Source organism: Ptychodera flava, chromosome 17 (assembly GCF_041260155.1).
Source record: "Ptychodera flava strain L36383 chromosome 17, AS_Pfla_20210202, whole genome shotgun sequence".
Lineage (NCBI taxonomy): Eukaryota > Metazoa > Hemichordata > Enteropneusta > Ptychoderidae > Ptychodera > Ptychodera flava.
Window position 1 is genome coordinate 20,148,023 of NC_091944.1, and position 22,297 is coordinate 20,170,319.

Sequence of the window (22,297 nt, forward strand, 5' to 3'; positions counted from 1 at the left end):
CACAGCAACCTTGAAGGAGACAAATATTGGACGTCCGTCTCTGAAGAAACGACAACGGATGACCTCAGCGGTACAATAGCCTGTGTCAGCGAATACGTTTTGAAGAAAGCCACTCTACCAATCGGATGCACTGTTCTTCTCAGTGTCCTACTCTATTTTGCTGTACCGCATTTCGTCGATGCATCTCGTGTAACTGCCCTGCTCTACGCATGCCTATCAATTCTTATGACGTCATTCACCGTCATCAGTGTGGCGCACCACGAAATTTCCTCCGAAAGAGAAAAGGAAAAAGATCGACTATTTCAAATGAGGACAACCATCGCCATGGAAACAGTACAGCGGGAAGCCCTTGAACGAGAGAAGGGAACCTGCAAGATCTGACTGAGGTGCTTCAAGCGGACAGAACTCATCTCGAAGAAGAGAACAAAAACTTGTGGAGGGAGATTTCAACTCTTCAGAGCAAAGTTGACTCTTTGGAATCCTGTTTGCAGAGATAACAGACTCTGATTCTTCAGATGAGAGCGATGATGAAGAAGACCAGAAGGTGATGGATTGTAATCGTTGCATCATTTGTATGGAACGGGAGAGAAACATTGTCACGGCTCCGTGTAAGCATATCTGTCTGTGTTCTCACTGTGTTCGTAGAGTGAAACATTGTCCGCTGTGCAAGAAGAAAATCAAGAAACCTGTGAGGGTTTTCAGTGGATAAACTTTACTGCCAATGTTTTATTTGACTTGTTGGCCGTGAACTGGGCCAAGGTAACAATCTGAACATTTTTTAATGAACGAGCTGATTGTAGTTACGTGCATCTCAATTCGTGAATTTTTTAAATATGTGATAATTTAAATATTTTTCACGTCATTCACATGTATATATCATGTAAAATTATTGATTCATTAAATTGAAATAAATCAATGTAACAAGAAAAAAAAATTATGTTTTTCACATGTTTTTATTCATTTGGATATAACATCGTTACATGTGTTCAACTCATGTCCCATAAAAGTGTCGTCCACATCCATGATTGTTTCATAAACTCCACAGCGTTTTTGTTTATCCCATACATAGACCAAGCATTCATAGACCCCAGTGATTCACACAATATGACATAATACTATGAGACTCTAGGCCTTTAGTATTTCGTACAAAAAAGCCCATGAGTGCAACTTCGGTGTGCACAGAATTATTCCGGAACAGATGAGAGCTGTCGATGTGATACGCCATGTAACGACCATTACCTTCCGAGCCGCTATGGTCGCTATACAGGGAATTACCCCTCACTGAGACATAGATTATTCTTGAAGATTATTGCTCTACATAAAGAGCACCAATGGTAAATTTATTCACGCAGTAGAGTTAGACAAAAATCAATGTCAATACATAGTAAATCAAGTATCGAAGACGGAAACAATAGAAGTTGGCAGGAATGGATAAATAGACAGAGATATTTAAAACCCGATAGGAAGTTTGGTTTGTTTGCGCAAAAGTTCAAATCTAAACGGATAATACCATCAACTTCTAGCAAATTTCGCAGACTCACGCAAATACTGAGGAAAATGCTGGTCCCAATATGTATACAACTTCTCTCCATACAAAACAATGAACTCAAAATTATTAAGCCCCACTTAAGACCTGGAACAAGACCAGGGGTAAGCTTATATTATATTTAAGCAGATATTACAGTGTGAACTGAAGCAACAGTGAGATCACAGAACGAATATGCATATAATTTATTCAATGTATTTCAAAAACAAACGTATTACTATCAGTCGGCTGGTCCGAGTCCATCAACAAAGCAGCTGGAAGCCCGCCCTGATTCTTTAGTCCACGAATAGATGTGTCCATGGAAGTTGTGCAAGCCAACCGCCGTGTCATTGATTAGCAGGGGAAAAGTTGCCTTTACCAAATTCTCAGAGAGAGAGAGAGAGAGAGAGAGAGAGAGAGAGAGAGAGAGAGAGAGAGAGAGAGAGAGAGAGAGAGAGAGAGAGAGAGAGAGATGAATCTGGTTACTGCAATAGTCGTTAGACATCAAACCATCTGCGTGTTAATGCCCCTAATATTTCTTCTATAACAAAACAACAAACCTTTATGCAGGTCTGTACCAACAAAGAATGCATAAGTAAGGTTTTTGAATACTTCTACGTTTATTTTTTCCTTTACATATGCGTACAGTCTTTCTGGTATCGTTGATAATTTCCAACTTGTCTTATGGCCATGAAATTTAACACTGAGAAACAACTCTGTCTGCCACGCAACGTTTCACATCGGTCATTAATGGCGGAGGATTGAGTCATAAACTGACTAATTTGATGCAGGATAGTAAATGTAGCTGAAAATGACACTGGAATTGCAGTGTATGATTACGTACACTGTTTTTTTGGACAGAAGGGAATGCAGACACCGACGGACGTGCTAAAGATGTGACTCTAAAGCAATCGCTAACATAATAGCAGCCTTATCAACCATGATCTATACAGCCCAATTGTGTATTCTTGTTCTTGATCGATATCGATCACTATTGTTGGAAGCCAACTCACATATCTAATGTAAAGCCGCACAATAAAAACGCCGATGTAGTCAAAATTTTCTCATTTATATACAGCGCCATCAACGACGAAGCTTACGGTCACGATGACAATGGAGATTTTATTTGAACATAGTTTCACAGTTGAATGAGCCCTTTATAAAAAAAACCCGAAATACCGATTTCAGAAAGTTTACAACCTATCATATCATATCATAACATATAAAGTCTGTTGCACAAAAAGGGAAAATCAAGATATAAAGGACCTGAGAACACAAACCGAAGAGCTAAAAAATCCAACAGGTCGTTGAATTTCCAATGGAGCTTCGCGAGTTGTTACATACGCGTGCCAAGGCAATGGCCATGTACACACTACCTTGACTTGGCGGAACACCTTAAGGTATATGCGCGTCGAAAGTGAAAGACTGAAACTTTTGCTCAAACTTTGCTCGTTGAAACCCTCAACCATCCTTTCACCAAATCAGCTCTCCTTGTTCCTCTTAGGCAAAAAACCCCCAAACCAAACCAAAACAAAAAAAACAAATTGTGCTGTTCCGATAACATGGTTTTCAAAAATAGGGAAAGTAGGTCGGCAGGAATTTTTTCCCAAAATTGTTTTTATTTTTCAATATGCATTTTCCAGGGATTCAGGGCGGTCAAACACTGGCCACAACATTTCCAGAAAAATGTATCATACATATAAAAGGGAAAAAAATAAACATAAAAGACATCCTCGTTCAAGCAAAAATCAAGTGCCAAGGAACGTACGCGTGATTTTGCGGGTTCTTTCTTTTTTTCTTACTTCCGTGTTTACGTAGCTCTAAAAGTTTAGGGTCGGCAGGTAAAAAAAGGGTAGGTTGAGTTATCGGAACAGCACAATTTTTTGTTCGGCCTTATTTAGTCTCGGCGTGAACCAGGAAGGAGGGCAAAATATAAGAAGGCAGTTAGGGGACGACAACCACCGGCCTAGCTCTGACTCTAAACTGCCCCATTTCTCGATCCCAACAAACCAAGTTGCAGAATAAAAATCAGGGATCATCGTACAAAGTTTGGAACCAGAGAAACGAGAAACAAATTACCTAATGTTTTTTAAATTCAAAACATGTTTACTCCATGGAGAAAATTACAATTTTTAATTTTCGAAAAATCGATACAATTATCATATTTCTTACTCCAAGGCCTTTAAAAATGAGCCCCCACACGTGGTAGATAAGAAAAGTATCGGAAAAATTTGAGACTCCGTATTTTCCCCGAGATTTGACTATTTAATCATGAAATTAACATCGCGGTGAAATAGCTAAAGGAAACTCAAGTTTGGTATTCACAAAGTTCGCAGAAACCAGAGTAGGGATAAAGACGCAACAACGTCATTGTCAAGGTCCTTGTCAGGCTTCAAAGAAGTGGAATTCTGAACAAGTGACGATTTCAGCACCTTCTGATCATGACCCTTGCAAGACTTGACATCGTTAACTTTTGTGGCTGTCTTTTGTGTTAAAGTTTTGTGTTCGTCTGCTTGAAAGTACAAAGTTCGCTAGAAATACTTTACTCTAGCAATGCATTACATGATTCAGTGGATGTGGTCGACTCCTAAAGAGCAGTGAAATACATTGATCGTTCGTGTACCCCGAAATACCAAGACGAGAGGTCACGCAGCGGTGGCGAATTTTAAAATGGCTGATTAGATCAAACTTGAATTAAATTAGAAATTCTAAAATGTCACATAAAATATAAATATAGGTTCATAGTCGAAGTTCTCTTTGTTTGATGGCCAGAAGTAAAATGGTTATAAATTTATCGCCTGACTTTCTTGACTTCAATAACAGTTACAACGTTTGCTGGTCAGAATTGGTGATGGTGACTTGATGAACTTTAAAGATATTTTATTGATCAATTTGGCTTATTTCAAGGCGTTTACTCAGAAGAAGTATGAACTCTACGATACTTAACTCTTCATATTACTTGGCGTATTTTATGACCATCACAATTCACAGAGAAATCACATCCAATCATTTGCCTTGTTAAAACTATTTATAACTCTAACCGTACGTCAGAAAAAAAAAACACTTTTTCCCGCGTTACGGACTCCCTGGGCCAGTACCAGCGTATGCCATGCACGTTTCGTTGCATATAAAGACTCATTGAGAACCAATAAATACTCTATTAAACGAAGTTCTGTTTACGCATCAACAGAGCTTGGAGTTCGATGTTGCATTGGTTCACAGGATAATGGTATACTTTTGCGTCTGTGTGCCTTTACATTGTCGTCCCATGACCTCGGAGTGGGGCGTTTTAGAACAATGGCAAGGATGACGCACATTTTTCGTTAAATTTGCCGTTTGGCAATTTCAAACGGTATGCAACAACTTATGTCGTTTCCTGACAATGTAAATTAAAAATTTTGACTATCTGTGCAGGTAAGCGCGCCCATATTGTTTCCAAATTGCGCAGACACACAGACGCACAGACGCATGCACATAATCTGAGCGTTATCTGTGCATTCATGTTGAGTGTGTGATCGCAGCATTGTGAACAGCTAACGAACTGACGTATTTCTAGTATTTACCAAACCATATGGCAACGTCAAACGTTGCATGTTTCTTGAACAAGTATCAAATAAATGAAATATGTGGAGATTGCCTCCAAACCGTTACAATTCTCACTATTAAATATTTTGCGGTTGTACATAGACTGTGTTCAAATTACGGACTCCCCTAGTACCAGCGTATTCTCTTAAGGTAGAATGCACATGGGAACAGCTATTCGGACACTTAATTTTACAATAGTCTCTTAGCTTATCACTTATGGGAGCTCATTTTGAAGCCCGTGGGTAAATAAAGTTTTGACCAGCTTCATTTTGTGAAAATCGCCAATTATATTTTCCACCATAGAGATAACACAGGGATGGCGGCCATTTTGAATTTCAAGTATCGGTAAGTATTGGGTATTTGTTTCTTTCCTGTCAGAACTTGGCCGGTGACCCCTGATTTTTGTCTTTGATTTTGAAAGAGACTGGTTGAAGGTTTACTTGAGGAAAATTTGAGCAAAAGTTTTAATTTTTCTATTTTTAGAAAGAAAATTGAAGTAGCTATCGTTTTCATGGATGAATTATTACCCCGTCACAACACGGTCGTTACATCGGTCCCGCGACAGCCCAATTTATACAAATCAAACATGCAATGCCCTCGATCAGCTGATACACATCAAAATTGTTTTCCTGTCGACGTCAGTGATACCTTATATCCACGAACAAATACTACACGGGGTTAAAAATAGCCTGTAAAGTTATTAAATCTGTTTTATTGAGTGCAGTCCTCTCATATGTGACTATTTCCTGATTATTTTATTCTTGGTTTGTGAGCTTGAACGGATCTTTAATGAGCCTCTGGAACAGATATTCTGACTCTAAAACTTTTACAAATTCTTTTGGCCTATGAATCACGGGGAATAATTTTCAAGCTTATGGAGTACCTAAATTCTCGACTGGCTTATTTTTGTGAAAATCGCAAATTACAGTTTCCCAATGTAGATAACATAGGGATGGCGACCATTTTGAATTTTAAGTATCGGTAAATATGGGGTTTCTTTGCCACCAGTCTGCACGTTGATCCCTGATTTTTATTCTTATTTGCTACGAGAATGGATGAGATTTTCATTGGGGAAAGTTTGAGAAAACGTTTAAGCCTCAAAGTTTTACTTTCGAGGCGCGTGCTACCTTAAGGTAGAACGCACCTCGGGGACAGATAGTCGGACTCTCAAACTTTTACAATTCTCTTCTGATCTACCACTTGTAGGGGTTCATTTTAAAGCTCTTGGTGTAAGAAAACTTTTTACTGGCTTAATTTTTTGAAATTCGAAAATTTTATTCCTCTCCATGCAGTAAATGCAGGGATGGCTGCCATTTTGAATTTTAAATATAGATAAATGTGGGGTTACTTGTTTCTCCAGAACCAAGTTTGCACGGTGACGCACTGAATTTTGTTCTTGATTTTGAAAGAGAATGGTTGAAAGGTTCCTTAAGGAAAGTTTGAGCAAAAGTTTAAGTCTTTCACTTTCGAGGCGCATGCTACCTTAATGAAAAATAATCAGTTCTAATGACGGCATAGTCCCCTTTTTCTTCTCATATCACCTTTAGTCTCACAGCCTGCACTTCGGGGACATATAGTCTTTCTGATTCACCCGCTTCACCCATTTGAAGATCATGGAGTTAATAAAGTTTCACCGGCTTATTTGTTTGTGAAATCAAACCCCCCCCCCTCCCCTCCATTGAGTTAACACATGGATGACGGCCATTTTGAATTTCAAATCTCAGTAAATTATACATGTACGTAGTTTTTATGTCTAGTACAACAAATGTAAGCAGTGACAACCTATTTTGTATTCTCAATTTCTAAAGAGAACGTTTTGAAAGTTTCCCTGATGTAAGTGTGAGCACAAGTTTAAGTCTGTCATTTTCGTGGCGCATACTACCTTATACTATTGGATTCTTACTAGAAATGTGAGATGTCGGTGTCATGGTAATAGCTGATTCGACAGATTTGTGAAAAAGCGGTATGCTGGCAATTTTGCAACTTTTTTCTTCCCGATCGTGAAACCAAAACTTTATGTTCACTACTATCCACCATGACGATAACTCCGCGATAGTTTGAAAGGACTGGGATGTTCGTTTTGGGGGAGAGCCGAGAATGTCAAGCGAACAAAACACACAAACTCAGACCGATACCGACTCATACAAACTTGTAACCTTTACTGTATTAGCGAAATTGGCACGGTGCATATTTATCAATTCGTATACTGACGCCGAGGTAAAACAGCTGACATGACAGCAAAGTACTGAAAGGTGATGGCAGTTACTTTTCTCTTCATCAGAGAGTCATAACGGCAAACACAAACGACGTAAAATCCGGTATGTTCTGTACGCCCGCCGAATATGATATAGAAGAATGCACACGCGTACGTCAAAGCTGTTCACCAACTCCATCACGCATTAGTCTTATGGGATTTGCTGTGATCATAGGTTTATGCGAAATGAAATGCCTTGTTCGGCACAACGCCATCATGCATTTCACTTGTCAGGATACAGAAATGTCTTGGTGTATTTTGCCTTAAGGCCATTTAAAGAAAATTCTTTGTTTGCCGTCCCTGAAGTTTTTGGAAAACCTATACCTGCTAGCCAAGGGAAAAAAAACAAACACAGAAAAAACACACAAGTGTATTAGCATTAGCTCAATTTTTATTTGGTTTATTTTGGAAAATAATATTCGTATTTGTAATAGTGTTAACAGTGTGTTTGTTTTCTTAATTTTCTCTGAAAACCTACCAGCACGCGGACGGCAAACAGAGAATTTTATTTAAAGCGCCTAATATCAAATATAATCCAAATTGGACACGTGGAAACTAATGATTTTCTCAAAATGCATTTTTCGTTGGATTCATACATTTTAATAGCGGAAACAAATCTTCCTCGTTGCCCGTTTGTGACACACTTGCTAGTAAGATAGTGGTCGATGGAAAAAGAAAGAAATGTTGCCAGAATCAAGGCAACTGTAATAAAGTCATCATGTGGACGTGCGTAATGATGGAAGAAAGCTACTTTTCCTGTCTAATGGGCTTCAAAACACAAACACCAAAAGTCAAAGCATTAATTGCCACTCAGCAGTAAAAATATATTCAGAATCTAAAATGTTCACAATTGACTTTGCTGGTATGGTGCTCGTGTGTTCTCATTTTGCAGCTTGTGGAGTATTTATTACTTTCACCATTTTTTGTGAAAAAAATATTTTTCCCAATAGAGTTAAGATATGGATAGCAACCATTTTGAATTTCAAGTATCGGCAAATTGTAGGTCATTTTGCATAGTATTCCCTATATTTTCCAAATTTGCATAGTATTCCATGATTTTTTTCATTTTGAAAGGGGAAGGTGTGTAGTTTTTCTCGAAGACCGTTTGAGCGAAAGTTTGAATCTTTCAGTTTTGAGATACATGAATATCGTGAGGTTCATGAATACTCCACAGTCACAAAGAATCATATGCATAAATTATAATATCAAAACTTTATGCTCATTAATTCAATCTGCATACATGAACACTTATTCAACATGCATCTTGCAGCGAGGCAGTTCACACTATGCACCACCTCCCATGTAATTTTTCGCGGGATCTTACAAAAGTTGTTGCAGTTGAAAGTTTTATACGATCGAATGTCATTATCTGAACATCAACCCTGTTTTCGTCAAAGTGGATGAATGTTGCCCCCTTGATGGTTATGCGCACAGTCAATTTTAGGTGCACGGAAAGTTAAATTTAACACTTGGCAATATGAATTCAAATGGGGAATGCCGTATTTGAGAATGCCGCAGTAAATAGATTTTTCTGTCAGAGCATGGCGTTATCTTTGTCAAAATACACAAAGAATGCTGATAAAATCTCTTTCGTCGAAGAACACCGCTCTAGGGCAGACGAAACATTCCACAAGGGAAAACGACCGAGTCAAGAAGATACCGTAGGTTCAATACATTTTCAAGACAGATCCATATCAAATTATAAAAGTAAATTTGGTGTCTCCAGCTTCGGTCGATCCAGAGTAATAGAAACCATCGTTCCGAATACGTGATTGTGAAGGCGTCATACATTTTCTGTAACGATACATAGCCACGAGCGGTAAGAATTGATTTCATCGCAAAAGCTCTTCAGCTATAAAACCGCATAGCGTGTATTTGAAATCACCCTCTTTTTAAGGCGTTCTTGTATTGCCTTTTAGCACCTTGACTTTGGATTTTGTAGAAAGTACATGTGTACAAGAGTTTTTTCAGTGATCTTGTTGAATTTGAATTAAAACTATCTCTATTAAAATGACGCACCTTTTGAAAAAACTAAATCAAAAACTCAACAAAATAAATCTAAAAAGAGTCAAAACAACATTAGGAATGAGATGTTTGCTCGGTTTTCGATACTCTTAATTCTGATTGGCAACGTAGTAGTCAGTTGCGTGCAGTAACTGAAAGTGGCAATTTGCCAGTGTCAATTAACCACCGACAGTGCTTCTTGAAGAAGTAATACAGCTCTATGTGCGCAACCAAACAAACCTTGTTATTTTATAATTTTACAAAACTGGTAGCCAGCTTCCTTCCAAGAAATAAAAAAAAACACTTGTCGTTTTTAATGCTCGCTGATTTGATTTCTCTCATCGACCTCTGACGACCTCCAATTCTAACTGAATGTAGTGATTACGTGGTCTAGCGTCATGTCATTTCGTTACGTTTGAGATTACATTCAGTCTTGTGCAAGTCATCCTAAGCTAACTTAATATCCACTGGCCCACACTTGCATACACGAGTACGAGTAGGGTTATGCTTGGCCACGCTTTGTTTGCGAAGTTTTCTGACGATGGTGGTGTCGCCGTATAACGAGGTTGGTGCCAGCAGCAGCAAAAACACTTGGGCGTGTAATTTCTCAATTTCGAAATGATGGCAGATTTTACTTGAATCAGACATTATGTTGAGGCTAAATAAGGTAGAACGCGCCTCGGGGACAGAAATTCAGGCTTTCAAATCTCATTCATTCTCTTCTAATCTACCACTTGTGGGGGTTCATTTTAAAGCTCTTGGTGAAAGAAAAGTCTCAACGTCTCAGTTTTTCTGAAAATCGAAAATTTTATTTTCCCACTAGAGTTAAAACTGGGATTTTGAATTTAAATATCAGGAAATCTTAGGTAATTTATCCCTCTAGTAACAATTTTGCACGGAGATCCCTGATTTTTATTCTTGATTTGGTGAAAGAAAGGTCGAAAGTTTCATTGTGGAAGTTTAAGCAAAGTTTAAGTCTTTCACTTTAGAGGCGCATACTAATACCTGAAATATCATTAACTTAAATCTAATATGAAAACCGGAAAGAAAGCACATCTTAAAACAAAAGTACATACAAAAGTATATTTTTCTCAATCTTGAGCAAAACATTGTCTTTTTGAATTTCGAGACGCGTACAACCTTAATTAAGGTTTTAAGGCTATACCTAAAAGTTGACTCAAAATGCAATTTGGGATTGAAGAAATATATATATATATATATATATATATATATATATATATATATATATATATATATATATATATATATATAATATATATATATATATATATATATATACATATATACACACATATATATATAATATATATATATATATATATATATATATATATATATATATATATATATATATATATATATATATGAAACACACATTTTGACATTGTCCATTGCACACAAACATTCTTCCCAAGTCAAAAGTAGTCCATATTTCTCTTCAATATCTACCAATTACTGCATCTGACACTAAGAATAATGCAGATAAAATTATACCTAAAGTAAATTCGTTCGTTGAAAGAGGGAGACCTGTTTTTACAGACACTTCTCAAATCGGAACACCTGCCTATTCTTAGGTAGTAAGTGCCACCTTTTGTTCAAATTTTCCCAATAGAATTTGAAACCGTTCTCTTTCATAGACACAAGAATAAAAATCAGGGTTCGAGGTACAAATTAGAGATAAGATGACCTACAACTTTCCGATATTCGAAATTCAAAATGTCAACTCTTGTTAATTCTGCGGGGGAAAACCCCTACAGCATGAGGGTGAAATTTCATTTGCTTCGAATGAACATAATGAAATAAGATGAACTCATACAAGTAGAAATATATATTTGAGTATCTGTCCCTAGGGCACGTTCTACCTTGAGTACATACCAAATTATCAGTCAAGGGCAACGCAAGCATTGCTGTCATTCCCAAGGGTGTCTTTAATATGCATTTTCTCAATTTTTGCAATTTGCCCGAACAGCTCAACACTGACACCCTTCGATACAAACACATTAAGACCACAAAGTAACACCACAACTAATAAATATACATTAAAACCAATAAATGAAATTAGTGGGTGTAGTATTAAGAAAGGCGACTGCAAAGGGAGCTCAAATGTCAAAACCTTGATCGATCAATACCGACGTTTTTGCAACACACCGGTTGGCGGGTGACAACTTTTTCGACGGCAGCTTGCAACGTAAATTGTTCAACTTGGATACGTCAGCATAGAGCATGAATTACTCAATTGTTGACTCGCCACTATTATAGTCAGTTGCTTTTACGACTAAGGTAGGACTACAGGGAACTCTGAATTATATAGTTATCATCTATAAGTAGGCTTGAATGTGTTAACAAAACAATTTTCAATGCGTGTCTTCCTGAACTAAGTTTTCCCTGAAAGGTCATTAAAGATGTCTTTGGCCTCAATTGTCGTCAGCAACATGGGCAACAACGTTTACAGTAAAAACCCGAACATCACCACCGTGACAGGGATTGCATTTACATTCTCTATACTTGCGTTAGGTATTAAACTAGATTACAAATAGACGATTTTCTGCGTGAAGATAGATTTCCAACATTTCCAACGTTATGTGACGGAAATCTTAGTGATAAGTCCCGGATGTGTAATTCATGGGTGGCGCGCATATCAGTGCCGACGCCGAAATTTTTTCCGCGTCCGGCGCTAAACCCCAGCCTTCTTCGAGAATCGGATCAGATTAAATCCACCGTTTTCGTCTTTTTGAAGCAAACGGTGACTCATTCAGTGGTTGAATTGAAAGTAAGAACAACATTACATCTACACACTTTATTTATCGTTCAACCAATGCAATTCCAAAACAGTAGCAACCAATTGGAGTTTCCTCTAAGAGGTTTGAAAAGACTAATAAAAGGAAGTGAGCCTTCTGCTGGCTGTGGTAATGGCTAACATCACATTGTTTCTTTAAAGGGAAACAGTCGTCGGCACTGCGCCTGCGCGAGTTTCTTGTTTACAAACAATGTATTTCGTGCACGATGTCTAGATGCACCTCATCATCATAGCTGCAACATTTAAATTATACGATGTAGATTATGACAGACATGTTTTAACTTTCATCAATCACCATTGTACCTTGGATACAGTATTTACATTGGTCGTATGGGTCCCATACGACCTTTGAGCGCAGGTCCGACGACTGTATTCCTTTAAGTGTTGTTTCGGTGCACAGTACCAGTTTCACGCAGTCCCAATCGTATTTCAATAAAACTCCCCGTCCGCTGAGTTTTGAATGAAAATCCTCACATTTCTACTCTATATTTTGAAGTTTGTATAGTCCGGTAATTATTGCAATAAACCTGTTTGTCGGATACAAACTCTTAGGGTCAAATTTACCCATCCCCAAGCGAAAAGAATTCAAGTATTGTTTTTATCTTACATGAAAAATTTAATGTCATTCAGTAGGTTAACTATATCAAAGGTTATTTTTGTCATAGGAGTCAAACGATAAACGTGATATATTGAAGGCCATATGAAACCTCTCGTTACTGAAGAGCGAGATTACAATTCTCTTGTGTGCGAACGTGAATTAGATTCAGTTGCCGATAGGGACAAGTTTTTATGAGGACATAGATATTGATGGTGGCGTCAAGAGTGTCAAATACATATATTCTGACTCTGGGAATGGAAAGTGACGAAAACACAGCTTAATCATAGTCTTCGGTGAATTTAACGTTAGAATATGTACAAGGCAACAGCTACTGGTAGCATTTACCTTCAAGGCGCATGACACAATGGTCTAAGAGAAATCCCCATAGTAACGAGGATTGAACTGATACAAAAACCGACTTTCTTATACTTTCTGTTGATTCAGTTTGTACCTTATCACTTCAGATATGTACCAACCACGCAGGAGACAGTTCAGTTCCTGTAGCATTGGTTGAACCGGTGGCATTAAGGTGGTTGGAAAGGCTAGAGCGTCAGTTATAAATTTCAACAAACTATTAAAATATAAAAGTAGTCAACATTCTCTGTGGAATAAAAAAAACTAGACATTTGGGCACAAAGGCATTACAGAGTTATAGCCTGTTACAACTTCTGAAAAACTGACCAAATAAGAAGAAGTTGGGGAGTCCTTAGTATATTAACTATGGTAGAGGTCCCCTAGCTTTTAATAAAATGTTTGAAAAGGGAAAGTCATTATTTGCTGTTTTTCAGGAAAGTTTGACAAGGCGGTGCTGGCATTCAGAGTGAGTGACTGGTATTGTAAATGCATTTTTAGATTCTTTCAGTGTCAAAGAGTTGTCAAAAGTGAGATTAACCAAAAAAACTGCTCTATGACTTCAAAAGAGGGGTGCAAATATGGCTTGTTTTCAACATTTTTGACAGAATAACAGTTTTCCTACATAATTGTATACCAATTTAATCCAACTTTGAAATGAGATATGGACATGGAATTTTTACAGCCTATTAACAAGGTTACAGATAAGATTTGTACGGCACAATTTTCCTGTATTTGAAGTACTTTTTGAAAAATCACATTTTGAAATTTGAAAGAATTTTTAAAAATTTTTGATATATAAACCCATGTAAAATCATAAAAACAAATTTTATTTACAAATCCTGCCGTACAAATCTTACAATAAATAGTGTCAACATATTTATAACTAATTTGGTAATATTAATACTATCCAATTATTATTAAATTCAAATATGTAATAAAAAATGAAAAATTAAATTTTAATATTTACTGGTGTCATATTTCAAAATCATGGCTGCAAATATACAATTTTTATATTCTTTGGAGAAAATATTAACTAAGGGAGTTATACTGAAAATTTGAACTAAATATCTTGATTCTAACACTTGAAACTTGACATTAACTCTGATAAAAGAATTGGTGCAAAAATAGCCTTTCCAGCCACCTTAACCGGTTATGTTAGGGTAGAGTGCGCCTTGGGGACAGATATTCGGATCCAAGAACTTTTACAATTCTTTTCTGATCTACACTTGTGGAGGTTCATTTTAAAGCTCTTGATGTGAGAAAACTTTCACTGGCTTAGTTTTTTAAAATTCGAAAATTTTCCTTTTCTCCATAGAGATAACACAGGGATGGCGGCCATTTTGAATTTTATATACGGTAAATGTCAGGTGATTTGTTTCTCTTGTTACCAAATTTTGCATGGTGACCCCTGACTTTCATTCCTGATTTTGTAAGAGAATGGTTAAAAGTTTCACTGAGGAAAGTTTCAGCAAAAGTTTAAGTCTTTTACTTTCGAGGTGCATACTACCTTAAAGCGCTGTTGCCTGTAACTTCTTGTGGCATTTTCACTATATAGAAGGATGCCAACACAAGACACCAGTATTGTTCCAGTACAATTTAACCTACGGATTCGTAACGGCTCTTTTTCATGAATAAAGCTATGGTAAGTACTTAAATGGCGATGTTTGACACAGCGAGGAACAAAACGTGTCTGTAACTTGAGTAATCGACTAAAGTTTACATTGGATATTCCATATTACTCATATCATTACGTTTTACCTGTCAATTACCAAATACACCCAGAGTAATTACTTTCGCCAGTACATGTACTTCATTGCTGGGTGAATTTTCTAACGGATGGAGCGTCTGTGTAACACTGTAATAATTTCCATTTAAATAGGGCGAATTTGCCTCATGCATAAAATTGAAAATTAATACGTGCGCGATATTTTTTTCCAGTTCGATACTCGACTGGATGTATCTCATCACCTGGGCTTCAGAATGTGTCTGACATGAGAGCCATACAGTCTGAAAAATACAAAATTAACTAACCAGCTCATGTAAACGATGACTGGACAATATGTCGAGCGAAAACATTCACCAAGACCAATTGTTTTAAAAAGAAGTATTAATTCTCTGGTGAGTCATAAACATGCATCGCCATAACCCCATAAGACGTCTTGTTGTACGTAAAATATGTATAGTCACTGATAGAATATCTATCAGTACAACCACTTGTATCTATTAAAGCAAATCGATATCATGGATAAACCATTCACAGCGCGAATATATAAGAGACATGTATGTATGTATGTATGTATGTATGTATGTATGTATGTATGTATGTATGTATGTATGTATGTATGTATGTATGTATGTATGTATGTATGTATGTATGTATGTATGTATGTATGTATGTATGTATGTATGTATGTATGTATGTATGTATGTATGTATGTATGTACGTATGTACGTACGTATGTAGGTGTACGTACGTACGTAGGTACATGTACGTACGTATGTACGTACGTACGTACCTATCTATCTATCTATCTATCTATCTATCTATCTATCTATCTATCTATCTATCTATCTATCTATCTATCTATCTATCTATCTATCTATCTATCTATCTATCTATCTATCTATCTATCTATCTATCTATCTATCTATCTATCTATCTATGATGGATGGATGGATGGATGAATGGATGGATGTCTGTATGCATGGATGGATGTATAGATGAATGGAGACCTGGGGGCGAGTATGGGGGAAAAGGAAGGAAGGAGGATTGGTTGGTAGATGGATGCATCGCTGGGTGTTTACAGTTTAACATTGTTTGGAAACTTACAAAGACTACCTTTGTATTCATCTATGAACTACTAATCTGTCTTTTTATGTATGTTTATGTATTTGCAGTATACCAGAATTTATCGTTTGAAATATTACACGGTACCATTGAATGATCTATCATTTCAGTGCCTATTTCTTTTAGTCGTAAATCTTACTTATTAACGACCGCTTAGGGATGTTATTTGCAGTAAGTCTAACACCTGCATTAACGGGATCGTCAAGATTTTTCTCTTTTCAAGGCTATGTACCTGTATTAAAGGTAGCTTCGATTGCCAGATGCATGACTCTGTTGCATTCTGCCCAGTTCTTCAACAGCAAGTGTCTTCAATGACATAATAAGAAGGCTTTAACGTTGACAAGTTATGTCTGTCAGTTCACTCACATTCAATAACTTTTAATTAGACCTAAGACTTTTGTCTTGTTATTTGACATTCTTCATGGTGCATTGGGACACTACATTACATGTAATTGAGTCTGAAGTAGATGCGACAAACATAGGGGCATACAAAGAAGTCGTTTACAACTGTTTCTCCGTTTGCAGGCTATTTTCCTCAATAGTGTTGGCGGCAAAAGGGGAAGGCGGGCAGGTGGCCTTTTCACAAGCGAGCAAGGAAATTTCACATTTTACTTAGCAGGCAACTTGGAAAAAGAGTTCGGCGGGTTGACAGGGAAATATTTTCGAAATCGCCATTGTGGTGACGGACAGCTTATAATTTTCGCTGCAAATTGTAATGTTGTTTAAAGCACACTTGAATAGTACATTTGCTTCTGGTTACAATATCTCAGTGGCATATGAGTATTGTTTTTGCGAACAATGAACATGTATCTCGAGCTCAAGTTACCATGGAAACACATATTAAAAGAAATGCAACCTATACATATCATATGCATCGCAGTGTTAAACGTACGACTTATCCTTTCCGTATATATGGTAATTAGCTAGTAATCGATGAGCTGTTGAAAGATCTTGATTAAATCTGTTCAGACTGGGTTAAGGTTCTCATACATATTGATGTGTTAGTTTGGTTCTTTCTCGTATGAACTTGTATTTGAACCGAAATATGTGATACGGGGACTAAAAGAACACTGTATAAGGCATCGCTCTATTCTCAAGAAAAGTTTTGATATCACTTAGGTAGATTTAATAACAATAATGTTTGCATAAATTAACATATAATTAATGATATTCAAGGTTTGCACGCATATGCATAGCGACAGTCACATGTTCTGTTACTACATAGACCCTTGAGGGTCTATGGTCACTTCTGTGATTTTTGCTATCTCAATTCTGACGCAATCGAAGAGTTCATGGAGTTATCACGGTATTTGTACTGAGATAGGTCACAGGTCATTTACGGGTAATTGTCGATAAGAGCCATGCATGATCACAAAGTTCAAAATTATCACGAAGTCTTTGAATTCGCACTTTTATACAATGCGCAAGTGTGAAATACTAGTAGGTTGCAGTCCGGGTTGCTGACCGTAGTCTGTATTGTGGAATAATGACGCTGTGTTTATTAACACTCTATGAGGTCTTCCCATTCTACACTGGACGAATTAGAATCTTGGACTGGCAAATACGGTGCTTGCCGAATTTTGTTACAGAAAAGTTGACGAAAACGCTGGAACTGCGAAATATCTTGTCTATCAGTATAAATATAACTATTCAGCGACTGTCAGACCAGTTCTCAGTCAGGCAACCTCTTTTTATGCCTTCAATGCAAACATTGACGCTTTTTTCTCACTGTTCCAGTGCAAAAAGTCAGTTGCTTGACGATGACTGGCATTGTTTGATGGTGTGCATGCTGTACACACCGGTCGTTGCTGTCTTGTTCGTCAGGGACGCGTCGTAATTGGTACGAATCCGTTTCAGACAGAGTAGTTTTAGGCGTTGGACGTCACGCTGAGGAAACAGAAATTAAGATAGAGAGATTGCACAATGTGTTTTATGTAATACCTTTAGCCCCTAAATGTACATAAACAACACGAACAAAACGTGACCGGAAAGTAAGGGCTATAATAAACGCAAAGATACAGGAAAGGGCAGATTTTGAAGCTCACGTTTCACAACTGCTTTTGTAATTTACGATTTTGAAGACATCTGTTCGGTACAAAAACGTTCCTAACAATATTAAAAAGTCCCATGTGTTTCTTTTCATACAAACGAAAAATAAGTAAAATTTAAATATTTTACATGGTAGAATTTCCACTTTCAGACAGTTTTAATCGTTCTTCGTCATACGTTTGAAACGGAACTCACGGAAAGCAGCAACAGGTTTAGACCCGTTTTCAGATTCTAACATATGTCATTGATATGCGCACGCGATTTAATTGATGTGCTGTTCGTTTGATTTATGATTTCTGAGTTTTCATTTCATGTTTCACTTTAGCTCTATCGATTTCGCTTGTTTGACAGAATGGCGAGCGCAAATCTAAGTTACTTACCGCAAATTTATTACTGAGGAACATGTAGACGATGGGGTTGACGATTGCATCCGACGAGATCACCCATATGTACACGCTCGCACGCAGTGTTCTGATCAGGACCGGGTGAGCACGTAAGAAATATGGGTTGTACGATATGACTACCACATTGTAGATGTTGCTAGGCAACCAGCATATTGCAAACAGGATAATGACAGAAATAAAGGTCCGGAATGCCTGAGAGAGAGAGAGAGAGAGAGAGAGAGAGAGAGAGAGAGAGAGAGAGAGAGAGAGAGAGAGAGAGAGAGAGAGAGAGAGAGAGAGAGAGAGAGAGATATTTTAATGGTAACTGCAATGGTCGTAAGGTCCGTACCCTCTGAGTGGTATAGACCCCTGTCACTGGTATTAATATTTAAGGTATTATTACATACCATCATTATTCCTTATTCAATTACTACAATTCTGACTTTTAGATGGATTCGAATGTTTTGCACAAAATTCATGACTGTACTTGATGCAAACTAAAATTTCCTCATGCGGATGACAGACCACCGACCTTTCTTTTTGCCCTCTTCTGCAACTTATCCCGTCTCTCGTCCGCACATCCGGGAAGTTGACCCCTGACCAATTTCACGCCCATTCTAAGGTAACAGACCAACAGCACCACAAGGGGGATCATGTATGTCAGGGTGAACAAAACCCAAACGTAGGTGACCATGGGGCTTCGCTTCGGCCACTTCTCTGCGCAAAAACGGAAAGTCTTTCCACCATATGAAAACTGTATCATCGTCAGATACTTTAGTTTTGAGAGGTGAGGAGGATAGCAGCGCACCAGATGGCTATGATGGCGACGAGCTTCTTTCGAGGAGTAATTGTAGGTTGTAACGGGTACATCACCGCGCGATAGCGGTCAAGTCCGATGGCCACCAAACTGAAGATGCTGACGATCTGTGAGACCTGAAAGAAGATAGAAGAAAGAATGAGCAGGGTCTTACACACTGCGATGATGATAATGATGATAATGATGATGATGATTATGATGGTGATGATGATGACGGTGCTGTTGTTGTTGGTGGTGATGATGATGGTGATGATGATGATAATGATGATGATGATGATTGATGATGATGGTGATTATTATCATTATCAGGATGATAATTATCATGATGATGATGATGATGATGATGATGATGATGATGATGGTGGTGGTGGTGGTGGTGGTGATGGCGGTAGTTTTGATGGTGATGATGATGACGATGATGGTGATTATTATCATTATCATGATGATGATGATGATGATGATGATGATGATGATGATGATGATGGTGGTGGTGGTGATGGTGGTGGTGGAGATGATGATGACGGTGATAATGATGATGATGTTGATGACAACGATGGCAATTGTGCCATCATTTTGTCATCGTATATGCTTTCTTATATGCTTTCACCCAAATAAAGTGTCCGACTTTAAGGCCAGTGTATATTCACCCTTTTAAAAAAGCCATACCGTTAATTTGCAACTCAAAACATTGCTCATTAATAGACCATGTGTATAGGAATACCTATATTTAGGAAATTTGAGGATGAGAGAGAAACCCATACGATATCTGCAATAAAACTTGGGATTATATTTTCAGTGACAGATTTTTGTGATATATATTTTGTAACTTTATTTCAATTGTGACATAAATGAACCGGCACTATTGCTTTAACTTAGAGTGCGCATGGCTTAGATTAGCGATGAAAAGTCGCTGTACATAAGATGGTCCTCGTATGGTCCTTGTACGTATTGTTGTCGCAACAGAAAGCTTCTATTAACATTGTTTTTGTCTCTAGAGATACTGTACTCTTCCGTGTATGACCAAAACTCGCTTGTTCTGTATTCCACCTGCCTTTTTAGTATTCTACTTTCTCATCAAATGACTGCAGCGGTGTATATCTCAAACATTTCTACCACTGCTGTCACGGTTTCCTGACAATATAATTTCACAAAAAAAACCAATATTACTGAAAAACTGAGAGAGTTCGCGCACCTTTCACCCATGTGTCACATATTTTCATGACCAACACTTGATTGCGTGATCTTGTTCAATGTAAACTGAGTGGTACGAGTCTTTGTATGATACGTAAGGTCTCAGGCAACAACGTGCCTATCATAGTTAATATTCAGCCCACATCATCCTTTCCACGGAGGGCGCTATCGGCGACGGACAACCCTTTGCCAACAACCCTCTAAAACTTTGCATTGCAAAAAAACATAAAGCACATTTTTCTCTAGCGTACGGGTAATTCTTAACATGTGACGGATGGAAGGCAACAAATGGAACAGGGTGAACGAGAAACAGTCGTTTACGGCGATAAGCTGATGGAATAAGCTTGGAAAGTTCTTATATAGTATTACACCCCTCTCCCTTCGTCTCTTTTTCTGTCTGTCTGTCTGTCTCCCTCCCCCTACTCTCTCTCCCTCTCTCCCCCCCTCTCTCTCCCCCCTCTCTCTCACTCTCTCTGTCTCTCTGTCTCTCTCTCACTTTCCGCAGTGGAAATCAACTCAGTGAACTAAACCAGCATAATCCGTTCCATTGTGAAGGGTAAAAGAAAAAAGGCGAAAAAATGATCAAAATGAAGAATAGATTATTGCAGTCAAACGTTTATTGTTTCAGATGAATCTTCGTCGGATTCGATTTCATTTGTCAACATAACATTGCATTAAATACGACAATTAGCTGTTTTCAACAAGGCTAAACCTTTGAATTTCAAAAATCTTTAAGGAAGAAGATAAGAACAAGGAAACTTCCCCGATTTCTGGACAAGATATACGAAATCGAAAGATAGTGAAACTTTACGGCGACCTTGTGGTAACTTAGAACAACGTTAAGTAAACATTCCCCGTTCCTTCACACCGGAGTCTTCGTGTGTCATCATTAGAAGTCAGCTAAGTGTGTTCGTGAAAATTACGATGAATCTTTTAATTTGAAAATAAGCTTAAAGGATTAGCGTCGATTCTCTTGATTTGCATTTCGAAATATAACACCGAACATAAATCTGCAAATTTACGTAATCTCTGTGGCCGTAAAATAGTGCATTAGCCGTAAAAGAGTACATGACACAGAGTTTTCTCTGCATGTTCACGGTAAAAGGGCAATTTATGCCCATTCGTCAAAATTAGGGTGGGTAGACTTGACATTTTAGGGTGCAGAAACAATAGCAAAACCACAGGTCACTACAGTATGCGCTCGGGTCTGAACCATCATATGCGCTTATTTGCTTGCTGTGTTTTGTGCGCGATTTTCGCGCTGTCGGTAACTTTCAAAGCGCAGAAAATGGTTCGCAATTTAGCAATTGCGCAGTCGAGAGAAACCTAGCATGACATTTGTTACGTTGTATCGTAAAACGCTTGAAGAACAAGTCACGTACGGTTGCTTAAAGGGATAAAACATGTGGGTCATAGTGTACATTGTTAAATTTAAATGTTGCAGCCATGATGATGAGATGTATCTAGATATCATGCACGAAATACATTGTTTGTAAAAAAGAAACTCGCACAGGCGCAGTTCCGACGACAGTTTCCCTTTAAGCTGTAGACTGAACGTTGAAATGCGTTGGACGTTTAGGAATAGGCAACAATTGTCTAGGGGCAATATGGTCATTTATTACTCAAAGTCTCTGTCTGTCTGCCTGCCTGCCTGTCTGACTGTCTGTCTGCCTGAATGTCTGCCTGTCTTTAGATCTGTCTTTGTCTCCATCTCTGTCTGTCTTTTCCCCTATCTCTTTTATTTACTTATTTATTTATTATTTTGTTCACTTGTTTTAGTATAATGTCATGTTATAATGTAGTTTTATGCGAAATATCGTTATGGTCCTCACCTGAATAATATTGCGCAATACGTTTTTGTTTCTGTCCAC

The 22,297-nt window shown here is 37.8% G+C and overlaps 1 long non-coding RNA gene across 1 annotated transcript; it reads right to left on the reverse strand.

Moving 5' to 3' along the window:
* Positions 1–17,207: 17,207 nt before the first annotated feature.
* LOC139116481 (uncharacterized) lies at positions 17,208–19,204 on the reverse strand. The gene is made up of 3 exons (XR_011548312.1): positions 18,951–19,204; positions 18,416–18,631; positions 17,208–17,873 (listed from the first exon to the last, which is right to left on the reverse strand). It is a non-coding gene; the product is annotated as an uncharacterized lncRNA (long non-coding RNA).
* Positions 19,205–22,297: the final 3,093 nt, after the last annotated feature.